We start from the raw sequence: 21,148 nt of genomic DNA, 5'->3' as shown, positions 1-21,148 counted from the left end.
TTTTGCTGTGCATGGCCGAGGTCATGAATTTTAAATCTGATACAGAGAAAACCTGAGACAAATACAACTTCAGTACTTTTCACCTTCTAAACTTATTGATCACAAACAAATTCAATAAGTGTCTAATATGTGCCAGGAATGTGCTAGAAGCAGAGGAAAGAGACGAAAGACACGTCAATCCCAGAGAAGTTTGCAGACTGGAGAGGAGACCGACACCAGAGGAAGGAGTAACATCTTCCAGGAGGAGGTGCTGTGAGCCGGGCCCTGAAGGATGAATAGGAGTTTTCCATGAGGAGAGAGCTGCGTTCAGTATCACTGCAGGTAGAGTGAGAGGAGGGGACAGACCAGGTGAACGTGATTTTTATCCTGCAACTAATGAGATCACCGAAGCACCTGACGGGAGATGACCCACCCAGAGTGGCAGGTTGACCTTTACTTGGATTTCTCCGAGGAAAAGCACAGCAGTAGTGTGACCGTTCCGGGCAAATCAGCTGCGGAAGTACCAATGTGCCTCTAAGAGATACTCTAATTATCACCTACTGTTTCTTTTGAAACCACATTAATTTTCTTAAAATTTTCTCTTACTTCTACTATACCTAAAATAATAAACTGCATTTTTTTAAAAAATGTATTTTATGTCAAAAGCTTTTTAGCTTTCTACTACTTTCCACAGCCTCCCTCCAACTGAACAGAAACACTGAGATTTGGCTAAATTCGCCCTGCGAAATGGACCCTTCGTGCCCGCGTGGTGGATGTAGACCTGCAGGACCACCCCCCAGCCAGGGACCCAGACACCGGATGGGAGGGGAGCACGTGTGGCAGAGAAGTGGAGGTCCCCCGGCTGCTCACAAGAGGCCCAGGGACCACCTCCTTCCCAGAGCTGCTCTGGAAAAGCTGGGGAAGTCACTCCAGCCCTCTCGCTTCCTAAGGCTGCTGTCGGCTCAGAGGCTGGCTTCTGTCTGAGACCTGCCCATCCCTGGGCACTGGGAGGCACCTCTGGGAGGCTGGCCTCTTCCCGCGGAGGCGAGAACACCCTTGCAGTTCCATCAGGAGAAATGATGTCTAGATATGCCGTCATAGAGACAGCAGTTACACGTTTGCTCTCTATGTCTGTGTCCAGGAGGGGAAAGGCGGGAGGGATGAATTGGGAGATTGGGACTGACATATACACGCTACTATGTATAAAATAGATAACGAATGAGAACCCGCTGTACAGCACAGGGAACTCTACTCAGTGCTCTGTGGTGACCTAAATGGGAAGGAAATCCAAAAAGGAGGGATGTATGTATATGTGTGGCTGATTCACTGTGCTGTACAGCAGAAACTAACACAACATTGTAAAGCAACTGTATTCCAAAAAAAAAAAAAAAGAAACAGCAGTTACGTTTTTAAATTACGCCTTTACGCAGCCTAGCAGGAGGGTGCTACCACTATGCTTTTCTCCATGGAGGGCAATCAGTCCATCAGCATTTATTAAGCACCTACTATATGCCAGCACTGCAGTGAACACTAGAGATTAAACGTAAAACATAAAATAAGCCCCCCACCAAGGAATCATCATCTCACAGGGCAGCAACTGCAGGGCCGGGAGAACCTTGTCCTTCAGGATGAGGTGGGTGGACCACAGGGTGCCTATGCGACTGCAGACCAGCCAGTCACTCAGGACAGATGGACCAAGAGTTCGTGGTGGTCTGAACCGGGCGGCTTCCTGGGGATTGAGCCTCAGAGCCCCTGGGGAGTGGGCTGTAAAGGCAAGGCCGGGAAGGTCTGCGCCTGGGAAGCTTTGGGAAGCGAGCCCAGTGGCTCCAAGCTGAGGGCGACTGGAGGGGCCCCCAGACAGGGGCTCGAGGAGCCTGTGCGGGGAAGCAGCACGGAGGCGGGGGCTGCCCGGCCTGCGGGAAGCTCTCCATCCGCTCAGAGACTGGCCGGCAGCGCTCTCTCTGCAAGACGGTCCCTGCGGCTGACTGGGGGCGGCCGGCGGGCTGACCTGAGGCCCAGGATGTCTGAGGAGTGAAGGCTGGGAGCCCCCGGTGTTCTGGGTGTGCTCGGGCCCCAGTTCTTGAGTCTCTCTCTCTGTCTCTGTGTCTCTGTCTCTGTCTCTGTCTCTCTGTCTCTGTGTCTCTGTCTCAGTCTCTCTGTCTCTGTGTCTCTGTCTCTGTCTCTGTGTCTCTGTCTCTGTCTCTGTGTCTCTGTCTCTGTGTCTCTGTCTCTGTCTCTCCTCGTGTTCCAGGACAGGAGAGACATTGCTAGACCCCAGACTGCAGGGCTGTTGTCACGGCTCAGCCGTGAGTCCTGGGCAGTCCTTGACCTGTTTTTTCTTATCTGTGAAATCCTACCTTCCTTGTAAGTTTGCTTTGAGGATGAATACATCGGCATATTTAAATGCTTTGCTCAATAAATGTAGCGTTTATGATCATCATTATTGTTCAGCATCTCTCTTCTGAAGCTGCTCTTTATAGGATAGGGTCAGAATGGAAGTTTCCCAAAACTCAGCAGGGCTCTCCATCGCCTCGAGAAGTGACAGCGCTCGGCCTTCTAATCCTGGAAGACTAATAAAAGGTGCTCCTCAGGTTAATAAAGCCGCGCCCTGGAGAGGCCAACCGTAAGCACGAATGTGATCGGGGCTGCCCAGCACAGCTGATGCCTCTCTTTCAATTATTTACCAGAAATGAGTTCTGACCACCACCGGCCCTTGCGTCTGCCAAATGCCCCTTAAAAGCAACAGGCAGACTCACGGTGCAGGAAAGTCGCTCCCTAGAAATAGACCAGCTGCTTCAGAGAGAAACTTCTGAAGGCCAAGTTAAGCCCAGCCAGTAGCAGACGCCTAAAATATCTCACCTTGTGTTACTATAAATCAGTGCCTCAGCCCTGCTGGAGCTGCACCCGCCACTTCTGTCACCTGTCACCCCTCCCGGCGGCCCCGGGGGTCAGCTTTGTGCTCTGGGCCATTTTCTCCCGAAATGAAGCTTCAGAGAAGGTCCTCGGGATCATGGCCAGATTTAGCAAATAAAAATGCAGGACGTACAATTAAATTTCGAGTTTAAGATAAACAATTTTTTTTTAGCTTAACTTTGTCCCATGCAATATTTGGGTCACACTTTATAGTAAAAAATTTCTAGTTCATCTGAAATTCAAGTTTAACTGAGCCTCCTATTTTTATCCGGCAGCCCTGCCCTGTGAGGCCTTTACAAACAGATTCTCATCGGTCTGGTGGGGTCCCACCTCCAGGTGGAGGTGAACATAATGATCTCACGAGGCCCCCGGATCCCTAAGGCATTGCAGTTCCTTTTCCTTTAGCAAACATTAAACGGCACAGCTTGTAGAGAACAGCACAGCTCAGGCCAGGAAGATCTGTTGTCTAAATTGGCATGACACAGGCCAGGAAGTGAGGTCCCAGTGTGGGGTGGCCCATTGAACAAGTGACATCTGACTGAGCAAAGGCCACACACCCTGCACTTTGTTTCCGGACTGGAGGAGGCCAGTTCCAGGAGTGGAACCGAGACCACAGAGCACTGAGGGCCCCGCCACCAAGACCCCTGGGGCTGGAGAGGGGCTCCCCACCTGGGGCCCTGTCCTCTGTGGGCCCAGCCGGCTCCTGTCGGCTTCCCTCCCAACACAGCGGAATGCCGCGGGTTTGCAGGCTGAATCGTCCCGGGTCCCCAGGCCAGTGTGTGTGCCGCCCCATCCAGCGTCTGCCTGGGTCACGCTGTGTCGTGACGCGTGGACCCCAGTGCTGCCTGATAACACACTTGACTTGTTTACCAGACCCTGTTGGGCAGGGGGTGACTCGGCGTCCCTGGGAGGGGGGCTTCCCTGGAGTGACTACGAACCAGACGCGGGCTGGGCCTTTGTCCCCAGGGTCCACAAGGACTGTCTGCTGGGCAGTGTCACCTCAGGAAGCCCCTCTGAGTGACCGTCCGTCCTTTTCACTTTCACTATTCTATTCTAGGATGCCTGCTCTGGAATAATTAGAGGAAGAAGGTGATTTAAACAGAAAGAGCATCGTTTCCTGAATCCTGCACTGATCAGCTGTGAACCCTCCCCCTGCCGCTTCCACACGGGGGACACGCCAAGCGTGGCAGGTTCTGGGGGCTTCCTCTCCTGCCTGCCCTGCGGTGGAGACAGCGTTTCTGTCCCCGTCAAGACAAGGTTTGCTCGTCTACGTCAGACACTCTCGCTGGCAACATGTCTGGTGCCAACGTGGGGCGAGGGGCAGGTGGCCAAGGTTGTGAAGATCTGCTGCCCCAGGAGCTGCTAAGCTAAGCCACCAGAGTGGACAACACGACCTCAGATAAGATCCCTGCTCTGGCCCTGAATTTAAGCCACCCACAGTCTACAAGCTGACAAGGTTCCCAGGCCTCCTGAGAGACAGGAAGCCCCTCTTCTAGCTTGTCAGGTAAGGACAGCTGCCCTGGCACCTGCCCTAACTCGGCAGAAAGAGTAGAGGGGGCTCCCGCCGACAGGATGGTGCCAGAGCCTTGGCAGCTGCTGAGACACAGATCCAGACTCCGTGGGAAGATCGGTCCCTGCAGAGTGTCGCCCCTCTGGCTCACACTCACCCCTCGCAAAGACGCTGAGGAGAACAGCACCTATTTCCTGACTGTATCTCCTGAACAGTATGAAGGTTGATGGCATATAATCTTTTGCAGACTTTAGACGTGTTAGAAGAAAGACAGAGGTAGATTATGATTGTGAAATCTATTATATTCTAGAACTGCAAGTCCCACTCACTAAAATTCTGGCCCCCGAGGAGCCAGCAGCCCCAGGAACACTGGTTTTGAAGAAGAGAAAATTAGAAGCAGGAGTCACCACTCCTTTCTTAATCCCTGATCCCTCTTCCTCCTCCTTTTATTTCTTCCTTCGCCTCCGTTTTTCTTCATGTAAAGTTGTGCGCAAGGTGTCGGCACAGCCCGCCAGGCCCTCACTGCTGCCTCTGTCCTTTCCTTGTTGCCACTCTAAGGTCAAGTGGCGCTCGCTGCAAACAGTGGACGATGGTGTGCTTGTTTGTGGTGACTTCATCCAACTGGAAACCAGGTCCAGGCTCCACGCGGTCAGCTGCTACCGTCTGTCCCGGATCCTGGGCACAGTGGGGCTTCAGTACCCCTGGCGAGCACAAAGCAGTGGTCTGGTTCACCACAACGTGGCAAAAATAAAACCCCATGACAATAAGTGACCAAATCAAAATAGAATTTCTTTTTTTGGTTCATTGCTGCCACACCAAGACCTATCTTCAGAATCAGCTGACACAAGTGCTCGAACACCTGGTCCTGCCCTGTTCCCACCCCCGAGAATTTAGGTGGGACGAGGGGCAGCATATGCGTCGGTCCACCTCCTGAAGCACCGGCACAGAGGACCAGCCCCTGTGCCAAATGCCATGAATCTCCCGGCACGGCTGACGCTCAGTCGCTGCCCTGGAATTGCTGGTCAGGCGCAGACGCAGGCCTGCACGTGGCAGCACGAGGCCGGGTGTAATTGCTGAAGGATTTTGGTCAGAGAGGGTTTCTAGCTGGGATGTCAGCAAGCTTTCCTGTAAGCTTTTTACCACTTGGGGTTTGGTCTGAGCCTTGAGAAACAGATAAAATCGGACTCAGTCGAGAGCTCTTTTTTCTGGATGGCAGAAATGAAAGTGATGAGAATTAATACTAAGCACGCGTCTACTGAGCATTTTATATGTGTTTGTTCATTTAACCTCACAGCGACTCTAAAGAGAGAACTATCACCCCCTTCCTCAGATGGGGAAACTGCGGTTAAATACCCTGGCCGAGGTGAGGCCACGCCCAGAGCAGGTCTGCCTGGTCCAGGGCCCCTGCTGCGGGCAGGCCGTCGGCACACGTGCCAGTCGGGCCTACCTGCTACCACTGTCATTAAATGCTGGTTCTTGTGGGTCTAGGCCCAAGACCTAAGGGAAATAAAACACTTCAGCTGCCAAGAGCCGGGCCTCAGTGAATATCACAAACCAAAGAGCTTTCTTGCTCCCAGGCACCTCACGCCACGTGGAGAACTGGCCGCCACCCACGGGAAACCGTCCGTGACCCCACCCGTCTCGTCATATGTTGGGGCAGAAGCATTATTTGGGGAGATTCCGTGAGTTTCCCAAAGCTCTGAGTCCTAACGTGACTTTGTAAAAGTGGGTGAAATCTGGGCGCCTGAGGCTCCAGGGGGCAGGACGGACAGACACCTCCTTTCCACGCCCCCCAACCCCCAGGAAGCTGGCGCACCAGCAGGAACCGAGCCCCCAGTGAACCCAAGAAGAGGATGGCACAGGTTCCACCCACCCGAGTTGACCATCCGAGAGGTGGGGGTTGTCACGGGGACCCCAACCTACCACCCAAACTGCACAGATGTGCTAAAACAGCGTCTTGACTTTTGGTGGAACTGTATCAAATCGGGTTGGTACGCAGGTCATCCAACACTCACCAGCTGCTCTCTTTGGCAATTAAATGTGCCTTTGATCAACAAAATGGTAAAACACACCAACATAAAAATGAACATAGGCTCTACGGGGAAAACAATAAAAAGGGTGTTTGATGACGAAAAGATAGAGAATGTCACCATCCTTGATAAGTTCTGACAACACGAGAGAGGCTGAGGAGTTAGAGCCACGTTGAAAAAGGGGTCACTCATCACGTAACGAGGTCAACCAAACTGATAGGAGAACCGTTACTATTCCACTAGAGGAAGGCGACAGAAAATCATAACTCAGTGAGCGAACAGCCCAACTCGCTCATGATCAAATAGTGTAATTAAAATGATTGCTTACCCATTATGGTATAAAATTTCCTTGATAAGTATATTGTGGTAAATCAGGCGTCCCGTACATCAGGGGCACGGAAATTGGTTCCGTCTGGGGGGGAAGAGATTTGACATTTGGCGATGAGTGCCGAGAACAGAATCAGCTCAGGTCCTTTGACTCAGTAATCAGTGTGGCAGGTGGCAGGAGCTGTTGGCCAGTGTCATTACAGTAGCGAGAATTTTCTAAATAAACCCTTTATGGAGTATTAAGTAGCCTTTTAAAATGATGGTTTTGAAGACCATGGCGTAACACAGAAATTGCTGATAATATAATGCTGCTTAAAAATAGCAGGACATAAAATTGTTCGCAGAGTATGATTACAACTTAACATAAAGTACACTAGGAAAGAGATGCAAGAAAACCTAGCAAATGACATGAATGCCAGGGTAAGAAAGCTAGGATTCAGTTCTGTTTTTCCAAACTTTCTGTAACACGGCTTAATCAATTTAGAATTTCAAACGAAAATTACTTTCTCCAACAAAAGAGAGTTTGGGTTTTTCCCTCTTGGTAGCGTCAAGAGATGGCTCCAAGCCAAAACCGCACGCAGGCTCATGGGTGAGCCACACCAGCGCCTGGTGAGAGCTCCAGGTGGCGCCCAGGTGAGCGCTACGGCAGGTGTGCTGGGCAGCTCATCCAGACGCAGCTTCGAGACACCGGGAACCCCCCGCAGAGGACATCTCCTCTGCTTGAGGGCCAGAAATAAGCAAGACTTCTTCTTTTCATTTTTTTTATTTTGACTGCATTGGGTCTTTGTTGCTGCGCACGGACTTTCTCTAGTTGCGGCGAGCGGGGGCTACTCTTCGTTGCGGTGCGCGGGGGCTTCTCATTGCAGTGGTCTTTCTTGTTGCAGAGCACGGGCTCTAGGTGCGCAGGCTTCAGTAGATGTGGAACATGGGCTCAGTAGTTGTGGTGCGTGGGCTCTGTTGCTCCGCGGCATGTGGGATCTTCCCGGAGCAGGGCTCGAACCCCTGTCCCCTGTATTGGCAGGTGGATTCTTAACCACTGCACCACCAGGGAAGCCCAAGCAAGACTTTCAAAAACAACATAACAGAAAATAAACATTGCATAATACAAATACAGCACCTAGCAAAAAGCCATTATAAAATTGATTCATTTGACCTACAACTTAAAGGTTGAAATTACCTTGTTGGAAAACTGCCCACACGGTCCACCAGGTTGAATAACATTTGATGTGTAATTTGGACCTGTGTTTATCTTCTTAAACATAACCATTTTTTCACATTTATTTCACTCCATAAAACATTTCTTTTCACATTGACAGTTACAAGCATAAAATAAGGCAAAAACGTTTTCTGTACCTTCTTTCAAAAATTCACTAACTCAAATGTCCTTAAAAATATTTTTTCCGAGGAGTGAAGCAAGATGGCGGCCCCCGTGGATTTGGAGTTGAAGAAGGCCTTCACAGAGCTTCAAGCCAAAGTTATTGACACTCAACAGAAGGTGAAGCTTGCAGACATACAGATTGAACAGCTAAACAGAACGAAAAAGCATGCACATCTTACAGATACAGAGATTATGACTTTGGTAGATGAGACTAACATGTATGAAGGTGTAGGAAGAATGTTTATTCTTCAATCCAAGGAGGCAATTCATAATCAGCTGTTAGAGAAACAGAAGATAGCAGAAGAAAAAATTAAAGAATTGGAACAGAAAAAATCCTACCTGGAGCGGAGTGTGAAGGAAGCTGAGGACAATGTCCGGGAGATGCTGATGGCACGAAGGGCACAGTAGGAAGCCTCTAGGGAAGCTCTTCCTCCTGACCCCTGCCATTCCTGGCCAGGGGCCTGTATAGGGAAACTGCTTCTGCTCTGCCTGATGGACAGTTTATCTGGATGGTCTGGTAACCCTATGTTTTATGCATCACCTGGAGCCCCTTTCAGATCCCATCCCTGTATTTTTTATCCTGGCTCTGCCTGCCACCCTTCTTCCCTGGGGGTGAGTCATGAACCCCCAGGAGAGGGAAGATGGGAGCCGGGACAGATAGGAGAGCTCTTCCTGGGCCTACGACTAGTCACGCTGGTCAGACCAATAAAAGACATCTGTCCCACAAAAAAAAAAAAAAAAAAAAAAAAAAAAATATTTTTTCCATGCTTATATATCCCTCTACCTCCCCTACGTGGCTCTTTCCGAACTCGAAGGCCCTGGTTTTCCTGAGATTAATGAGATAAAATATGCATAAGTGATTCATAAGAGGTAAAACAAGGTGAAACTATGACTCTGGCCATCATAATGCGTACCACTGTCACTACTGTTGGACAGTCAAGTCTCAGAGATACTGGACCATCCTGAATCCCACAGACAGACCCCACGTGGAATCCACAGGTGCTCAGCCCAGCTGCCTGTGTCCTGGAGGCTCTGGGGCTAGGATGAATGAGACTCTACAAGCAGGAAAAAGTCACTTGTCTCAGCTAAAGACTGGGCAAGGCCTGGAGAAAAGCCAATTAAAGGACGACCAGAGATCAGTGTGGAAACACGCCATTGCTTGTTCCTTGGAAAACATCGGAAACCTGCCCCCAGGGGAAGGGAGGCGTGGCCGGCTCTCAGCTGGGAAGGGGCCTCACCCATCTCTCGGATCCTCGAGATCTGGGCGAGGAAGGAAGAGGGGCTGGCTGGTCGTGAGGATTCCCACCCAGGCCCAGGCGTGGTCAGGGAGGCAGGTGAGGATTCCAAACTTGCAGTTTCCTTGCTAGCGTGTGAGTGACCACAGCCATTCTCGTGCACAAGAGGTTTCGTGAGCTTGAGGTGCCCAATCGCCGGTCCGAGTCTTGCCGTCCAGCTGTGCAGCACGTGCAGTGCGGGTTGTGGGTTAGAAGCTCCAGACCGAGCGTCGCTCCCTGTGAACCCTCAGAACGACACCTGAAGACTACGACTCACGTTGTCACACAAAGCTTCTCAGGGACGAGGCCATGGGCTGAGTCCAGAACCTTCCGTGTGCCGGGGTGGAGTCCTACCCGAGCATCTTCCTGAAAGGAAGAAAGTTCTCGGTCTACCGCGGAGGCCTGTACCCTCTCCCTCATGTCCATCTGCCACACTGCAGCGCCAGCAACGCGAAGTCACATCTTCAGAGAGGCTTTACGTCAACGGCGCATCACAGCTGCGAGAGCTGCAGCAGTGGCAGCAGCAAACCTTGCCGACGCGCCGCAAACGAGGGCCCTCCTGGCACACGCGGTCCCAACGCCCCTGCCGTGGAATCGCATCAACCCAGGCTGGCGCTCTGGGCCACCCGTGCTCGATGGAGTGGGAGCTCTTGTTCCAACCTGTTTATCGTCTGTATCATCCGTTCAAAACACGGCAGACACTTACTGGGCGGACAGTGACAAACTCGAGTCTGAGCCACCACGGCGCCCGCTGCCTCGCGCCCGGGGCGGTCACCTCCCGCCGGGCCCCTGCTCCTCACGGGCGCCGAGGCCCCTCCGTCGACTCCGCTCTCTGGAGTCAATCCTGAGGAAGAGATGGGCCTTTTTCAGTAACCTGAGCCTCATCGTGCAACATCCGTTCTCAGGGTCTCCCACGCGGAACAAGCCTCACTTCTCTGAGCTCCGTCGGGGCACCTTGGGCGTCTGTGCAATTTCAAAAGGAGAAGACGATGGGCTCTCACCGGGGACAGAGCTGGCAGCCAGGTGACGGAGGAGGGGGCGCGTCACCTGCAGCAGAACAGGCGGGACCACAGGGCCGTTGCCGCTTTCCAGGCGACCTCATGTTAGCAGCGGCTCCGCAGCCCGGCCGCCCCCAGGTGACAAAGGTAGGAGGTGTTGGGGGGTTTATTAACTGTTCCCTGGCCCCCGAAACCAGGACTCGGAAACTTGCTCTGTACAGAGATTTGTGTTTCTCTGAACTCTGTTACTGAAGTAATTGCCAAGTCTTTTCCTGTCCTGTGCTGACCCCAGGAAAGAGCTTTTTCCCCACACGTTGCCATTCCGAGGCTTCTATCATCTACCAAACCGGCCGTGTGCACTTCCGTGGAAAGACCCAGCTGGGAGGGGGCAGGAGCGGCCCTGACGCTGTGCCCCGGGGCTCACCCCGCGGGGGCTCTGGGGCTGCAGGGCTGACAGGGGATCTCAGAGCGGCAGGAGCTGGCCTCGGTCCCCCCGTCTGTGAAATGAGAGGCTTGGGTGTGTGGTCCCCCGCAAGGGGACCCCCAGTCCTCGTGCATGGGGGCGGTTCTCAGAACACACGGGGAGTGGACCCAGCCCCTGCACAGAGCTGCCCTCAGGCAGATCACCAAGCTCACGCCCCGTACCCCCAGGGGCCCCTCGGAGGGACATCCCAGCAGCCCCAGCTCCTGGGGGAGGGGGCTCACCAGTCTGGAAACAGCGCATTCTCCTCAACTTCCCTTTCAAAACTGGCCTGTTTCCTTGGCACTCTTGGGAAGATCAGGCAAAGAAGGCTTGACGATTCCACAGAAAAAAAATCAGTGTTCATTAGTGCATTTACTGGACATTATTTACTTTAAAAAGTTACAATCTAAACCCCCCAGAACACAAGTGGTTAGGAGGGCAGAGGAGGAGGAGTGGCGTCTGGAGCTGGGGGAAATGCCAGCCCAGCAGGCGGGACACGGGGGCTTTGCCTGCCCCTCCCGCCCCCCCCCCCCCCACCACCAGGGCAGGGCTGCGGCAGGACCTGGAAGCAAGTGCTGGGCCGGCTCCCGGCTGACCCGGTGTCGCCAGCTACGTGCCCAGGTTGGGCCCAGGGGCTTCCGTCAACATGATCACTTTCTTCTTTGTTTTTCAAAGAGGTCAAAGGTCAGGGGCTGAGGGCTGAAGAGACTGGGGATTCTGAGATGTGGTTTCTTAGAAAACACCCCCCAGGAAAAAATACTTCTGTCACAAAATATCAATGCTGACCAGATGTCACTGGCTTTTTGTTTTTTTTTTTTTGCATGTGTCCCTTAACAGCTGGCAAGAATATCAGCTCAAATTATTCGCCACGAGCACACACTTTCTGTCTCCAGATAAAGGGATTTAAAATCCTATTTGTCAGCAAGGGATGGTGAAAACTGTGGAATGGATTTTTCTAGACCAAGAGAAAGGTGACTTTCTTCCCTGCTGCCTGGACGTGGTCCCGAGAGACCGGAGGGCTGCTCCAGCCTCCTGCCTGCTCCCGGGAGCACCTCCTGGATGAATCCCACGTCCACCGGCAGGTCCTTCAGCAGAACCAGAAATGAGGCCACTGTTACTGCCTGTTCTGTCTTGGGATTTTGTAGGCATAAGACCAATCTCCTTACAATTTAGAAGCTCCCGGTCATTCCTGCAGCATCTGTTGGTGTCCAGTCTAGAACATTCTATCATGCGTCTACTCACATAGACTGTCTTGGGGTGTTTTCCTAGTTTCATGTACAGCTTCCACGTCTTGTCTTTTCTTGTGTTTTCTATTTCATTTCTACTCCCTGGGTGCTTTGAACAAGTAGGTCCTCAGAAAATACTCACTGAAGAAAATTTAAAGCAGATAACGCCTTTTTAAAAGCCATTTCACCTATTATAATGACTGTTCTATAGTAGGTTAAATGATATCCCTCCAAACCCAGCACCTCAGAGCGTGACCTTGTTTGCAAATGGGGTCGTGGCAGATAATTCAGGATGGAGGTGAGCTCATACCGGAGTGGGGTGGCCCTAGATCCAGTGACTAGTGTCCTCATAATAAGAGGCAGAGAGACACACAGGGAAGGGCCCTGAGAAGGTGGAGACTGCAGTGACGCCGCCCAAGCCAAGAACACCAAGGTGGTCACCCCCCCGGAAGCCGGCAGGGAGGGCCTCCCGGAGCCTCCAGAAGGGACCTGCCCCACCGACATCGGATTCTGGCCTCAGAACTGTGGGAGTCCACACTGCTGTCGTTTAAACCCAGCCGGCTTGAGGTACCGTGTTATGGCAGCCCCAGGAGCTAACCCAGGACCCAGGAAGCACAGCAAGTTACAGCTGGTTCTAAGGGAAGCCGCTGCCCCTGAGAGAAGAGCCTGCAAACCCACCAGTGATTCAGAGTCGCATCCAGAACGGCCCTCGGGTCACCCCCCGCCCCTCGGGACCCGCTGCAGCCACAAGGACCCCCAGGACGGGGCACCCCTGGGGGGCTGCCCTGTGGGGTGAACTCGGCCACCACACCCAGCAGGCTCAGTGAGGGGGGGGGGGCCACGGGACTGCCCAGGACCCCAAAGGGACATGTCCTCAGCAGAAGCCTCGGAGTTTGTGGCTTGAACGGATTGGCGAGTTTCCCATCTCATTTTGAGTTGATGAACAGCAGGAAAAGGCAAAAGACTATAGACTCTCGCTCTCCCACCGCAAAGGAGCCCAGAGATTTTAACTCAAAGTCAAGGATGTGGCTGCTGGGTATTTTCCGCACAACACAGCTCGGAGCCCAGGTCCTGCCCTGAATGTGACGCCCGGGGCTGCCTGGCACTTGAACTCTGACGGGGTGAGCACGCTCCTGGCTCCTGATCTCAAACATTCAACCCCATGGCACTGAACAGGTTAGAACCCGTGGTAAACAGGCAGCCCTGTTATTGCACACGCTGGCGAGCAGCCCCAGAGCTCGGCAGGAAGAGTGTTTGCGGCCCTCACCCTGAACGCAGCCGGTGTCGGGGCCGAGGCGTCAGGAGGGGAGTTCGCAGTCATCAAACCAAAGAAATAACTCAAGTAACTTAATCGCATTTTCAGGAAGCACACAAAAAGCGAGTGAGAAAATCACGCAGAAATTCTTGGCACTTGGTATCTCAGAGTCTAAGAGCACAGAACCCAGCCAATAACAGAGACCCAGCTCAGCAAACACTGTGACCTGTTTTGTCTTTTGTGCAGGGAACGTAGGACACTTCACAGCTGTCTCATGGCCACAAGCGCTCTGCCAGGATCACCAGCGTCTCGTTTGCTCTGCTCATCCGGGCCCAGCACCAAGTGATGCCGCTGGTGGTGAGGGAGAGGGTGCTGTCTGCGACCCACCCACCTTCAGGACAGACCCCACCAGAAACGTGGGAGCTGGAGGGGGCAGCCCAGGGAGCAGGCACACCACCCACGCGCCTCACCCGGCACGCCTGTGCGTGAAGCCCGTACCGTCTACACAGCTCTGGGGGGCAGTTTCAGCCTAGGCGACAACAATCACCTCAGAAAGATGCCGTGAAGAACCAAATGCCATTTCAAAGCAACTGCAGGGGCTGCCGTTTAGACCCTCCCCAACCTGTCACCTCTCCAGCTCTGCTGCAGGTCTCAGGAATCAGCTTATAAATACTAAAGCTGTTGCTGTAATAAGAAAACGCAAGAAGCATTCCTTGAATATTTCCGAGCAAAATGCTTCTGCAAGCCCTTGGGTCCCCCACAGAAAACAGATTTAAAGAAGAAGCGCCGGCAACCAGTAGCAGCTGCCCCAGCACCTGTTATTTATTCCCATCATTACAGTTCTCATGGCATTTTGGAAAGAACTGAGCATTTTCCCTGAAGAAATACTCCGGGTTCTGGAGCACGCGGTTGACTGCACCCAACTGCTGCGGGGACAGAGGGCCCATGAGGTTCACCGTGGGCAGAAGCAGCCTCCGCCAGGCCGCAGGAGAGGGGAGGCCGCGAGCCATCCCACCCCGCCTGGCCCCCTCCCTGCTTCCCTGCCCTGCCCTGGGCCCGTTTCTGCAAGGACTAAGGTGTCACCTATCTGTAGTTTTCACTCGCATAGAATGAATACCTGGAGCGAGGGTCTTCAGGGCCCTGGAGACGCTCTAAGGATCCACCCTCAGACACTGGCCGCTGCTGGAGCCAGGTTCGCTTCTCCCTGCATCAGTGCGCAGTCCCCCTGCGGAGCTAAACGCATACTCGCTTCCTCCTGCTGCGGTAACAAACTTGGTCGCTCAAAACAATACAAGTGTATCCTCTTACAGCTTTGAAGGGCAGAAGTCTGAGACAGGTCCCGCTGGGCTAAATACAAGTGTCAGCGGGGCTGCTCCTTCTGGGGGCTCCAGGTGGAACTGGTTCCCTGCCTCGTCCAGCTCCTCGAGGACACCACGTTGCTTGGCCCCTGGCCCCTTCCTCCATCTTGCCATCTCTCTTGTCCTAACCTCTGCTTCCACCGTCACCTCTCCTTCCTGCCTGACCCTCCTGCCTCCCTCTTCCCTGTACGAGGACCCTTTGATTACGTCGGGCCACCCAGTAACCCAGCATAACCTCCCATCCCCACGTCCTTAACTGATCACAAAGGCAGGTCCTGTTGCCACATGAAGCAACATATTCACTGGTTTGGGGGCCCAGGAGGTGGACAACTCTGGGCCTTCTTCTGTCCACCACATCCTTGATCCATGTAATTTTTAAATGACCTCTTTGAATTGGATCAGTTTCTGTCATCCACGCCACTGACGCCCTTCACCCAACCATTCCCTGGGTTCTGTTTCTAGGATGCTGGGATGTAGAAAGGACAGCTGAGAAGGGGTTCTTCCACCTACATCTTTCTGCCAATAATTTGTTCAACAAGTGTTGATGAGCACCTGCCATGGAAGACGCCGGGCTCAGGGTGACCAGGGCCATGAGGAGGCCACGGGTGGGCAGGACACAGTCCTGGGTGGCCGTCAGGAGACCCGCGTGCTGTGTATAGCCCAACCGCAGGGACAGAGCTTCCCAGTGGGCATGTCCTTCCTCCAGAAGCAAGCCTGGATCAACAGAGCCTCCCTCGGGTTGTGCTTTCTTGCCAGTTTTGTGGGAAAATGCACCAACAACACAAATCCCATTGATCTGAATGAGTGTCACATGCTAATTTGGAATTTTCACTTCCTCAGTAGACCAAAGCAAGAAAGTGAAAGTGTAGCAAGAGGTCAAGACCTACTTGCTAGAACTTCCCAAATTTCTAGAGGTCGTTAGATTTCCTGCGGAGATGGCAGGCTGTCAGCACTGAGTAGAGCTGGCGACCCAGGAAAACTGGGATCATCATGGTGTCTCAGCACCCACGTCTGTTGTTCTGAGTCAGGCTTGGACGGCCTGGGTCTCACGGCCACCGGACCCCTTGCGAGCTGTGGGACCTAGTGATTGAACATCTATTTGCCTCAATTTTTCCATCTCTAAAGTCCTTAACCCAGGGCCGAGTGTCAGCGAGCTCTGGGTGAGGGCTATTAATATCCCAGGTAAATTCTGGTCATTTCCAGGAGGCTAGTCCCAGGACCTGAGGGGCTTTGATGCTGGAAGGAAGACCTTGCTGAGAAGATTAGCCTGTAAGTGTTTGGAGCTGGTGGCACTGAGCTCAGCACACCTAACGGGTGGATGGGCAGAGGACCAGCAGTGACTCCTCACTACTGATAAAACCACACAGAGGCCAGGTGTCGCAAGGAGAGAAAAGAAGTCCCCCGTCAGCCCCGTATGTTGGCTGTATTCCCAGGCTTCTCCTGCCTCTCTTCCATGATTACTGGGACCTCAGAGATGATGGGCACCAGAGATACAAAAGCAACCAGAGAGCACTTACCCACAGAGAGGCCAGGCCTAGGGAGGGGATGCCAGCTTTATGAGGCATAAAGGAACAGGCCTCCTGGGCCATGGTGCAGAGTGCGGCACCTCCCCCCAGAAGGGGTGGGTCTGCAGATAAGTGGGGACATACGGGGACCCAGGGGGAGGCCCTGTGGACCGGAGACAGGCAGCCCCAGCCTCCGTTTCCCTGCTGATAGGATAGAAATTGTGTCTCCCACTTAGAATCCGAGAACTATGGCAGCACGTTAAAAATCCTTTTCAAAAGATGTTTAAGTGTTGCCACTGGCCACCGGGAAGCCGTGCGGTGGGGGAAGCTCAGAAACCTCTGGGATTTGGTCTCTCTGTTGGTGCTGTGACCTTGGGCTTCAACCTCCACCTCTGAAAATAAGGGTTAAATGAAATGTACTTGGTGCAGAGCAGGGACCCCGGTTCTGGGTGGACGTTTGGGGAGCGGATTGGAGGCTTGACCCTAAAGGGCAGGAGGGAGGCCCTGGCCTCTGGCCGGCATCTGGGCCCAGGCAGGGCCCCTCTGGTATCACCCTCTGCGCGGCCATCCAAGCGGCTGGCACGGCGGGCACGGAAGCCGCCTCTGCAGCACTGACGCCTGCCGTTTTCACTTCTGGTCCTGGCGGGACCACACGCCGGCAGTCACTGTCATTCTGAAACTGTTTCCCTCTGGCCACGGACACCCGTCAACTCACAATTAGAGTACCGTGCAATTTTCAGTGTCTCGCTCCTGAATCTTCTATTTTTGCAGAGTAACGCTTTACTGACACCAGACCGCTCAGCGCAGCGTCAAAAGGTGGTTTGTGGGGCTTCCCTGGTGGCGCAGTGGTTGAGAATCTGCCTGCCAATGCAGGGGACACGGGTTCGAGCCCTGGTCTGGGAAGATTCCACATGCCACGGAGCAGCTGGGCCCGTGAGCCACAACTACTGAGCCTGCGCGTCTGGAGCCTGTGCCCCGCAACGGGAGGGGCCGCGATAGTGAAAGGCCCGCGCACCGCGATGAAGAGCGGTCCCCGCACCGCGATGAAGAGTGGCCCCCACTTGCCGCAACTAAAGAAAGCCCTCGCACGAACCGAAGACCCAACACAGCCAAAATAAATAAATAAATAAATAAATAAAGTAGCTATAAAAAGGTGGTTTGTGATGACAGCCTAATTTAATCAGTGTGATCAGATCATTTGAACCCTAATGTTGAGTGGAGAATTGCTCCAACGCCATCTCGCTGTGTCAGATGCCAAGAGCCTGGGGGCAGGTGTTCAGCATACAGGAACTCGAGCCGGCCTCCTGTGAGAGTGACCTGTGTCCCCGCCTGCAGAGTGGCGACACAGAGATCCCACCTCGCAAGCAGCTGATGCCGTGGCCGACGTGGGCCCGAGGTCCCACCCGACCACTCCCCTGGGCCCCTCGGGCTGTGGGCTCGGTGCCCGGCCCGTGCCCTGGCTGCAGGGACAGTGCCTCCCTTTCCCCTCGTGCACGAGGGCTGCAGAAAGAGTAACCGGGTGGCCGGCACCGCAGGCGCAGGACTTCTGGCCTCCAGCTTATCTCCAGCTGCGACCAGAAGACAAAACTACCATCTGACTCTGCCGTCTGGGCTCAGGCAGGACGACAGGCCAGCAAACCCCACTTGTTTCTCTGTCCGGCGAGTGTGCCCAAGTTCTCCTGCGGCTGACCCTCCAGCAAAGAAGACCCAGCGCTGTGTCCCCGATGTCAGCTGACGAAGCCGCAGGCTGGGAGCTTTCACGAACGCCGCCACGGTGTCACGGGGCGTGTCCTGTGGGAGTTTCCACGGGGTCATGGGGCATGTCCTCTGGGATTCCCACGGGGTCATGGGGCATGTCCTCTGGGATTCCCATGGTGTCAGCAAACCCCAGAGGCAGCCACCTGGCCGACCCACGATGCTCACGGTGAGGTGTCCGGAGCTTCAGGCCCCAGAGGGAGAAGCAGTGCAGCCCAAGTGCTCCGATGTAAACTGAATTCGGGTGAAATGAACCAAGGCAGAGCTTCTTGCTTTCACCAGATGGTCTGTCTAAAAAGGTGTCTATAGGTCTCAAAAACTTTTTAAGTTACGGAGGGTATGAGGGGCATGGAGCAAGGCCTGGAGGGGTGAGGCAGCATTGTCAGGAGGAACACGATAGACGCGCTACCCAGAACTCCTGCTGGTTTGTGCTGCAGCGGGTGCCTTTATATTTTCTCTGCCAACAGCCAGGAGGGGGGTGGGTGGAAGCAGGTAAGGAGGAACACGGTCCTTTGTATCCCTGCTGGCTGATTTGTAGAGTTTCATTTATTCCACTCAAACAAAGCTGCCCTCTGGGCCTCTCGCTGCCCCTGACCCCTCAGCCTGAGCCCCCATCTTGCCTCCCCACCTGGTCCCAACCCATCGCCCCGTGACCCTGGTCTTGGTGGCGACTGATGAAAGTTCACGCAGACGCCACAAGGAACAGCACGAGGAAGAGCAGGGGCACCTTGGCTGCGTCCTAATCCCTCTGTGCAGCCGCTTGGGAGAGGCCACCTCCTCGGCCACTCCCATCCTGTTCTCCCAACTGCATCAGAAACCCCACGTCCGGGCTTCCCTGGTGGCGCAGTGGCTGAGAATCTGCCTGCCAATGCAGGGGACACGGGTTCGAGCTCTGGTCTGGGAAGATCCCACATGCCGCGGAGCAACTGGGCCCGTGAGCCACAACTACTGAGCCTGCGCGTCTGGAGCCTGTGCTCAGCAACAAGAGAGGCCGCGACAGTGAGAGGCCCGCGCACCGCGATGAAGAGTGGTCCCCACTTGCCGCAACTAGAGAAAGCCCTCGCACAGAAACGAAGACCCAACACAGCCATAAATAAATAAATATTTAGAAACCCCACGTCCACCAGAGGCCTGGCCCTCAACAGAGAGAGGGAGCAGTCTCCAGAAGCAGAAGGGGCGCAGTAGGCAAGGCACTGACGGCAGCCCCAGGGAGTCTCAGCTTCCAATTCCGTCTCCGAAGATGCGAGCTCACAAGCCACGAAGGTTCTGGTCAAGTGCCCAGGACTGACACTCTCCCTTCTGGTACAGTCTTTTTAAAGTTCAAGTTAACTTAAAGATTTATTAACTTTTTGTTAATATTGATTTGAGCACATGAGAGGTAGAAGCCAGTGCGTGTGTAGCACAGACGTAGCCAGCAGAAATTGGTGGTGGAGAATTTGAACCTGAGCAGGCCCGCAGCTTTCTAGGTCTTCATGCTTGTTTCCACTGTACGTTTATGTGGTTTTCAGAGGTCACATCACAAGGACATTCAGTCGCCACAACAACCCACCACCAGCCCGGCCAGTCTTCCGAGGCTGCGGGCGATGCCTTGGTCCCACGTGGATCCTCTCCCTTCTGGTTTGGACTCTCTCCTCTTACCCTGAACCCGGTTCCCTTTTTAGGAGTGCTGCCCATGACGTCATCGCTGTTCATTCGTGTGCTTCAGAAAACAAAGAGATCCTGATTCTTGTGTCGCAGTACCTCTTAAAATGCTGGCACCTTCAGGGACACCACCGCCGTTTCTTTTAAGGTTATAATCTCCATAATGCGGAATCAGCAAATGCCAGATGCGGAGCAGTGGATGTTTTCTTAAGAAACAAGAAAGATGAGAAAGAGAGTGTGGTTGTTTTTCCAGTCTTGCTAGCAAGAAAAGGCAAGGACGACGCCGCCCCACCTCCCAGGGTGATGCAGGTCAGTTAGGGTTCTCCAAAGTGGAAATATTGGTTTATTCGAGCAAATGGATGTAATTCAAGGTTGCTCTGGGGGGAAATGCTGATATTCTGCATGGACACGGATCATCTTTATAAAGTTTGTCTCCGAATTACTTCCAGATGACAACTGCCTGACACGGTCGAGTGTACCGTGGTGCGCACACCTGTCGCGTGCGGCTTGACGTCCCACAGACGCACACCCACACGTTTGGGGCCCAGCTCAGCCCGAGTTCCAAGTCCCGCTCTTCTTTTCAGTGTTTCTACAGACATCCAGCAGCTGCCCTTTAGGAAAATCATTTAACTTCCGTACAGTTTTTCTACAAAATTCACAGCCTAAGAAATTACTAACTGCCTATGGCTTCGTTGGCTGGATACCCAAGCAAACATCCTCACAGCACACTCTGTGTCTAGGTGACCTTTTACTTGTTAGAATAAAAACAAAGTAATATGGTCTCCCACTCAGTTCATATCTATGTTTGGCTTCATGCTATGGTCCCAAAGTACCAGTCACATTGGGAGGAATAAAACTTCTGTCATGACCAAATCCTCACACACTTGTGCACGTTTCCCTCCTGTGCGGTAAGCGTGCACAGACGACGGCTCTCACTCAAGCTCCAGGCTGGGCCTGGAGGTGGTGGGAGCCCTGCCCGCCCCCCGGGACGCACAGGCCTTCCACAAGTCGCCGCACACACTCAGCCGCAGGCCGGCCAGAGGACAGACAGTGCTGCGACAGGCCAGGTACCCCAGCCGGAGGCCCAGCGGGGTCTTCCCTGTCGGCAGCACGGCCCAGCAGGCGGGAGGTGACAGCCAAGTCTCGGAGCCGGGGAGGGGTGCAGAGCCGCATGCCGACGGCCAGGGTGGCTGGAGCTGAGCGCTGAAGGGACAGGGGAGAGAATGACACAAACCGAGGCAGAAAGACGGCCAGGAGCCAGATTACACCGAGGCCTGAGAGACCAAGGTGAGGATTTTGAACTCTGTGCTAAAAGCAGATGTTAGCTGGTTTTAGCAGGAACGACGCTCTCGGGTTTGTGCTCTGGGAGCCCCTGGAGCCACGTAGAGAACGGGGTCCTCGCAAAGCTGCTCAGGAAAGACCGTCATTTTTCAGCAGAGTTGACAGTCACTGAGCCCGGCCAGCAGGGGCAGGGCCTGGATCTGGCACCAAAGCCCTGAGCAAAGCCCGCTGCGTCTCAAGCCGTCGGATTGGCTT

General features: G+C 53.8%; 1 pseudogene across 1 annotated transcript; it reads left to right on the top strand.

The window, feature by feature from the left end:
• Positions 1–8,167: 8,167 nt before the first annotated feature.
• Positions 8,168–8,872, top strand: LOC309635044 (prefoldin subunit 1 pseudogene; annotated as a pseudogene). The gene has a single exon. The product of its transcript is annotated as a prefoldin subunit 1 pseudogene (transcript).
• Positions 8,873–21,148: the final 12,276 nt, after the last annotated feature.

The sequence above is a fragment of the Balaenoptera borealis genome (assembly GCF_965194805.1).
Source record: "Balaenoptera borealis genome assembly, chromosome: 9".
In the NCBI taxonomy this organism is placed as follows: Eukaryota; Metazoa; Chordata; class Mammalia; order Artiodactyla; family Balaenopteridae; genus Balaenoptera; species Balaenoptera borealis.
The sequence above is the reverse complement of the archived record's forward strand: the minus strand, read 5'-3'. Positions and strand labels throughout refer to the sequence as shown.